Here is a 7,880-nt window from a genome sequence, read left to right as displayed (position 1 = left end):
GGAAAACCCCATTGCATAACATAAGCTAACTTAAAGGAAAGCTCTCACGATCACCTTCTACGTGTATAACTTTGTAATAGACAGTTTGCTCAAGAGTAAGAAAGTTCTTGGGCTATTTAAGATACATGGTGGGTCACAGTTTTTGTACACAGCAGAAAGATCAGGAAAGTAATAAATACAATAGAATCCTAAACAAGCAACTCTGTGAATGGAAAGGTCAACAAAGAAAACATATTAGCAGGGAAATCAAGAAACCTTCTGTCTTCTCTATAAACATTGCAATCAGTCTTTTCCAAATGAACTTACCAATGCTAGCAAACATTTGAACTACAAGAGTCCTAGTGAGTGAAATAACACAACCCCCCAAAGCCTGATCTATTATGGGAAAACATTTGCAGACCCTCACTCTAATTATAGAGTGACTAATGAAAATCAACATGAAGTCTGAGGCTGTAATGAAGAGACAAAAATTAAACTGTGTTTTGAGACAGGATGCAGTGCAAAGGAAGTGTCTGGGCTCCAAGTCTGAGAAGTAAATATTGCATCTTTTCTCCAATATGTGAGATTTAGATTTCACTATGGGTGGCATAAGAGAAGAAGTGTGGGACTCCTGGGGAGGAAGACAAGGGAGGATTATGGGTACCAAACATGAGAAGATGCACATGCAAAGATGTCACGGTGAAACCCGTTTTTAACAGTAACTCAATACTAAAAGGGAAAAGGCTTGAGAAGTAGCTCTATACTTCAAGATTAAAAATAGAATATTCAACAAAGGAATGGTTACATACATTTCTTGATTCTAAAATTGGAGAAAGCAGATGTGGGCTTTCTTACTGATGTCAAGATACTGCAATAAGAGACTCTGGGAAAAGGCTGACAAAGAGAAGAGGTGACAAAGGTCAAGGTCATTGCAACATGTTGGAAATCAATAGAGCCTGCATTCCAAAGACAGAGGGCATTTTATCTGCAGACTTCGTCCTTCGCATTGAGACTCTCTGAGGAGAGAGGAGCCTGGCTTGCTTGATGGTTCTGAAACACGTATACTCAGATGGGGTATCTCCATGTCAAAAGCCTTGTGCTTGGTTTAATAACCTGTTGTTGACGTATTGAAATCCTTAAGAAATATTTTAGTAAAAGTCTCTTCTGTGTGTTTTCATCTTGTTACTAAGCCCTACATATTAAGTGTCCAGTCTAGGCTAGAAAGCCCACACTCAAGGAATTTTTAAGACCAGGGACAAAAGGAATGAAACAGAAAAACATGACACACATTTAAAAATATCAAATAAAGGTAGCTATTATGTCTATGTTGTATTTTGTGCACTACTCCTTAAGACTACTGGTCGATGCATCAGGATGCCATTCTGATATTCCTTATTCCCTCACTGCCAGGAGTTGTTTCTTTATCTGTTTTATGATGATTCTTTTTCATGAATCACGTGTCAAACTCCAGCTTCTAGTATTTGGGGACCTGAAAATCGATTCACAACCAGAAACCTATGATTTCTTTCCTTGCATCAGTATTTGGGGATTTAGACTCCACTCTGGGAATAGTAACAATTGAAGCCATTGTAGGACAAAGGATATACCTGATATGTTTGTGTTACGAGAAATACACAACAAATTGTCCTTTCAGTCACTGTTGAATTTTAAGTAGTTTAAGCATTGGTTTATTGCTTCAGGGATCTCAAAAGCAAGAGGTGCTGCTATTCTAATTGCTTCAAAATTCCCATTTGATGTCCAAGTGCTTGAAACAGAGCCTGATAGGTAATTTCATCTTAGCTAAAGTAATCATTTACCCAAATCATTAACAAGATGCTAAGCACGAATTAAGGGAATTTTATAACCCAATCCTTTGAAGAATTGCATAAAATTTGTAAAAGGGTTATGAATAATTAACAGACTCAATGTTTTAGATTTATTTTATTTTATTTTATTTTATTTTATTTTATTTTATTTTATTTTATTTTATTTTATATGTATACATATACCTCATGCATGCAGTGCCCTTGGGGGCCAGACAAGAGCATCTGATTCCTATGGATGGTCCAGAGCTACCATGTGGGTCCTGGAAATCAAACCCAGATCTTCTTGAAAAGCAGTACAAGATCTCCACTGCTGAGCCACAGAGTAAGTGTTGCTGAAAACTTGAGTCCTACTGTCTCACCTCACAAAATAGAGTTGAGACACTTCCCTTCTGGGCCTTTTATATATTTTTGTTTACAAAAGATCATGGGACACCTAGGCAATGTTGAATGGCATTGCCATTCATATCTCAGCCAACACAGATATGCTTAAGCTAAGAAGTTTAGAATATAATAAAATCATGCAAAATTTCATGTGCTTAAGATATATTTAGTGGAACAGTGAAAAGGTTCCACACTACATTACCATCTTTGAACTATCTTTGAACTAGTAAAGTTCTGTAAATAAAAAAAAATCTTTATTTGTGATTTTCTTTCTCTCTCTCTTTCTTTTTTTTTCTTTTTGGTCAGATGGAGTAGCAGGCACTCTATGGAGAGAGAAAGTGAGAACACCAGGACTTCCTTATAAATTTACATGCTAGTGGCCAACAGATATTCTGTCTTTAACCCATGCCAAATACTTTGCATGCATTCTCTCCTTGCAACCTTGAAGCCCATCTTTATAAATAATGAAACCAAGAAATGAAAAGACGCATTATACATTATTTTCATTGCTACTTCATAGCTGAAATTTTGCTACTGTTAGGAATAATAATGTAAATATCTATGTTTTCTGATGGTCTTGGGTGACCTATATGAAAAGGTTATACAACTTCCAAAGGGGTCACAACCCACAAGGAGCTTTATATATCTTAAAGATTCCACTCTACTAAGGAATAAATTATATGAACAAAATCCACCTCTTTCAAGGTAGAGATGATACCTGGTAAAGTTGTCATGTGAGCCAAACTTAATTTCAATAATTATTTAATTACACACTTTTGCCAACAAGGCCACAACTACTCCATCAAGGCCACACCTCCTAAAAGTACCCATTCTTGGGCCAAGCATATTCAAACTACCACAAATCTGATAATTTTTTTCATTCCAATCCATAGAGATTTACTTCATTTCTATTAAGGACTAAAATGCATATGAATGCACTGTAGTTTTATTTTATTGAGTGTCTTCCAAAACCACATTTGGACAATTTCATATTATTTCCTGTCACATTCTCTCCTGAACCACCCATTTTCTTCCTCATGTATTTTCCTATTCAGATTACAGATTCAACTATCTTAAAAGAATAAAAATTCCATCTCTCATGTGAAAGTTGAAACTGTGTATACTAATAGGCACTTTCATGTCAAAATCATGTTCACAAATATATTCTCACTATTTGTTTGCTTTTTATATGATTTAGAAATACTTGTTAATACAGTTTTATAAAAGCTATAAACAATTGGTATAGATTTCAGAATATGGAACAATTGTGTACACACACACACACACACACACTTGCATCCATGAGAATTCAGGAAGATTAACTTTAGTTGACGCCATCAGAAACAATAAAATAGGAGCTGACAGAAAACTAAATCATCTTTTTCAGTTACTACTTTGTCAACTCAGCATCACAGGATGCACTCAGGTTTGTGACTACTCAGAACTATCTGCAACATATACACTTTACGGTTGGGAAAGGAAGTAAAGTTATGTATAAGTAGCTGGAATGGCCTATGAAAGATGAGGTTTGGGTGGAATTTTATGGGAGGCAGAATGGTTTCCCCTCCCCCAACTCTGCTTTTGAACCTATTGTAGTTGTTGTTGTCCTGGTAGCCTCCATTTCCTTTGGCTCTTACACTCTTTTTGCCACCCCACTATGGGGTTCACTGAGCCCTGATAAGAAGGATTTGATGGAGACATCCCATTTAGAGCTCTGTGTTCCAAGGTCTCTCACTCTTTGTGTAATGTCTGTCTGTGGGTCTCTATACTTCCTGCCATGGGCTGTAGGAGGAAGCTTCTCTGATGATGGCTGAGCAAGGCACTGATCCATAAGTATATTAGAATATCATTAGAAGTCATTTTACCAGTACTTTTTAAAGACCAGGACTGTTTGGTTTTAGCCTAGGTCAGTGGGCTATTTAGTTCTTGGTCACCCAAGGAGTGTCAGGTGTGGATTCCCACTCATGGAGTAGACCTTAAGTCAAATAAGACATTCGTTAACTACTCTTACAAGTTCTGTGCCAAAATTACCCTAGCATATGTTTCAGATAAGACAGATTGGAGGTCAAAGATTTTGTGGCTGGGTTGGTGTTTATATTTCCATTTAGATAGAAAAAAACGTGATGAAAGGAACATGAAACATTCTAGTATACATGGAAAGAAGTACTTGGCAAATGGTCAAGTGACCATTAGTTGTAGGAAGTAAGGCTGGAAAACTAAACTAGTACCAGATCACAAGGGCTTCAAATTCCTGAAGTAAAAGTATATGAGCTTTATTTCAAAGGTATTGCAGTATCTTTTTGAACAAGGAGATGATGTAAATAAATCTACACTCCTGACCTGACATCTTTCTGATGGATTTGTCTGCATATTGGAAAGGCATTATCCATTTTATTATCGTGTACTTCTCTTACACGTGTGGCCTTATACAAGTTGAACAACTGTGTCTTCCCACAAGGTGTGTGTTGAGACCCAATGTCCATTAGGAGGGTATTATTCGGGAAGAGCCTTTGGTGGGGAGGTGATTAGATCATAAAGTCAGAGTCTTGGTGAATGAGAAAGTACCCTGCAAAAAGAGACTGTGAAAGGCTTTCTTGCCCCTCTTCTGCCAGGAGACACAGAAAAGAAGATGACATCTAGAAGCTGGAAAGAACCCAGATGTCCCTCAACAGAGGAATGGATACAGAAAATGTGGTACGTTTACACAATGGAGTACTACTCAGCTATTAAAAACAGTGAATTTATGAAATTCTTAGGCAAATGGATGCATCTGGAGGATATCATCCTAAGTGAGGTAACATAATCACAAAAGAAGTCATTTGATATGCACTCACTGATAAGTGGATATTAGCCCAGAAACCTAGAATACCCAAGATACAATTTGCAAAACACAAGAAAATCAAGAAGAAGGAAGACCAACGCATGGATACTTCATTCCTCTCTAGAATAGGGAACAAAATACCCATGGTAAGAGTTACAGAGACAAAGTTTGGAGCTAAGACGAAAGGATGGACCATCCAGAGACTGCCCCACCCGGGGGTTCATCCCATAATCAGCCACCAAACACAGACACTATAGCATATGCCAGCAAGATTTTGCTGAAAGGACCCTGATATAGCTGTCTCTTGTGAGGCTATGCCAGTACCTGGCAAACACAGAAGTGAATGCTCACAGTTTTCTATAGGATGGAACATGGGGCCCCCAATGGAGGAGCTAGAGAAAGTACCCAAGAAGCTGAAGGGGGCTGCAACACTGTAGATGGAACAACAATATGAACTAACCAGTACCCCCTGAGCTCGTGTCTCTAGCTGAATATGTAACAGAAGATGGCCTAGTTAGCCATCATTGGGAAGAGAGGCCCCTTGGTCTTGCAAACTTTATATGCCCTAGTACAAGGGAACACCAGGGCCGAGAAGTGGGAGTGGGTGGGTAGGGAAGTAGGGTGGAGGGAGGGTTTAGGGGACTTTTGGGATAGCTTTTGAAATGTAAATGACAAAAATATCTAATAAAAAATTTAAAAAAGAAGATGGCATCTAAAACTAAGAATGAAGACCTCAGCAGACATTCGTTCAGTTTGTCCCTTTATCTTTAACTTCATACCTTTCAGAACTATGAGAACAATGAGAAATAAATTTCTGTTTTTTATAAGCTGTCAAGTCTGCTGTATTTTTATAATAGCAAGCCAAATAGGCTTAAATGAAGGTTTTTGAAATTAATTAGTTCTTGAATTAAATAAGAATTATGAAATATTTTGAACTGAATTTAAATAAAAATATAACATATCAAAATTTGCAGAATGCCACTAAATGAATATAAAGCAGGATATCTACTACAACAAATGCTTCCATTAATAAACAAGGGTAGAATCTAGGTATGGCAACACACACCTGTAATATTGGTGATATCATGGTTGAAGCCTGTCTGGGCTAGATAGCATGAACTTGATAGAAGAAAGACATGAAACTAAGAAGAAAGAAAGAAAAGGAGGGAGGGAGGGATGGAAATATCAAAGGGCTTCAAAGTAGTGTCTACCTTAAGGATTCTGCCTTAAGAAACTATAAGGAGAAAAATAACATAAAAAAGGATAATATAGTTAACTACATATCAAATAGTGAAACAAACAAACAAAAAGAACAAAAGAATGCATTAAAACCTGGTTCTTTTTTATTGGCTATTTTATTTATTTTAAACCTGGTTCTTTAGGAAAAAAATAAAATTGGAAAATCTTTAGCAAGACCTATTAAAGAAGGCAAAACTTATTAGTATCACAGGCTGGCATGTAGCCCACAGGGAATGTGCTTACCCAGAATATATGAGGGACCTAAAGAATAGTAATATTAAGAAGATGAAATATAGAATTACTATAGATATAATACAAATAAGAAGGAGAAATAAGGGAAATATGAGCAGATTTAGAAAATACCAACTATTAATTTGTTTCATAGACCTAGAGCTCTTGATGCAATGAACAAATTGCTTAAAAACCACAAACCATAAAAAAGCACTCAAAAGGAAATCATGACCTTAATAGCTCTCTGTCTATTAAGTAAATTGAACTCATAGTTTGAAACTTCTCCTTGAGGAGAAGTCTAGGCCTAGATGGTGTCATTAGTAAAGCTTACCAAAGAGACTAGCAGGGAATACTCCAAATTTATATAAACTTTTATATGACCTTGAACTTGAAAGCAATTTTTAAATTACTCAATAAGACCAGCAATACCCTTAGATCAGACAGCTCTCAAAAGAAGAAGAAAAAGAAAACAAATGGCTACTAAGTATTTGTAAAAGTCTTCCATATCCTTAGCCATAAAAGCAATGCAGATTAAAACGACTTGAGATTTCATCTCCCCCTCACTGTGAAGAATCACCGTTGAAGCTAGCTTGTAAAATTTGTTGAGACCCTGTGTCAAACAAACCCTTAAAAATAGCAAAGGGGCACAAATTTAAAAAAAAAACAGAGATAAAACAACCATCATTTTAAAAAGTAAGATTGCCGAAGTTGTTGTTCAAGTTTGCACTGCCACCAGCAAGGGAGGAATGTCCCCTTTGCTCCACATCAGCATGTGCTATCCCTTGAGGTTTTTTGATCTTAGTCATTCTGACCAGTGTAAGATATAATCTCAGAGTTGTTTTGATTTGCATTTTCCTGATGACTAATGAATTTGAACATTTCTTCTTTAAGTGCTTCTTGGCCACTTCAGATTTCCCAGTTGAGAAGACTCTGTTTTGCCCTGTACCCCAGTTTTTCCAGCTATATTCATTTTATTTTATTTTATTTTACTTATTTATTCACCTTACATCCTAATCACAGCCTCCCTCCTCCCAGTCTTCCCTTACATTGTACCTTCCCTTACCACCCTTCCCTTTCACCTCTGAGAAGGGATTGTTCCCCCACTCCCAGTACCAACCCACTCTGGCACTGAGGCCAGAATAAAGCAGTCTGGTTAGGGGAACAGGATCCATAGGCATACAACAGAGTCAGGTAAGCCCCTGCTGTTGTGTTTTATAAAAAAGAAAGAGCCAGGATATGTTTGGTAGAGGTGCAGTATGGTAAGGTGAAAAGGGGGTGTCTCTGTGAGCCCATGCTGAGGCATCCCTTCCCCCTGAGGCACCAGTCATACAATGGATATAGTATGGAATAGAGTTTATTTAGGGCATAGGGAGGAGGAGGAGGAGGAGGAGGAGGAGGAGGAG

Source organism: Mus pahari, chromosome X (assembly GCF_900095145.1).
Source record: "Mus pahari chromosome X, PAHARI_EIJ_v1.1, whole genome shotgun sequence".
Lineage (NCBI taxonomy): Eukaryota > Metazoa > Chordata > Mammalia > Rodentia > Muridae > Mus > Mus pahari.
The sequence above is the reverse complement of the archived record's forward strand: the minus strand, read 5'-3'. Positions refer to the sequence as shown.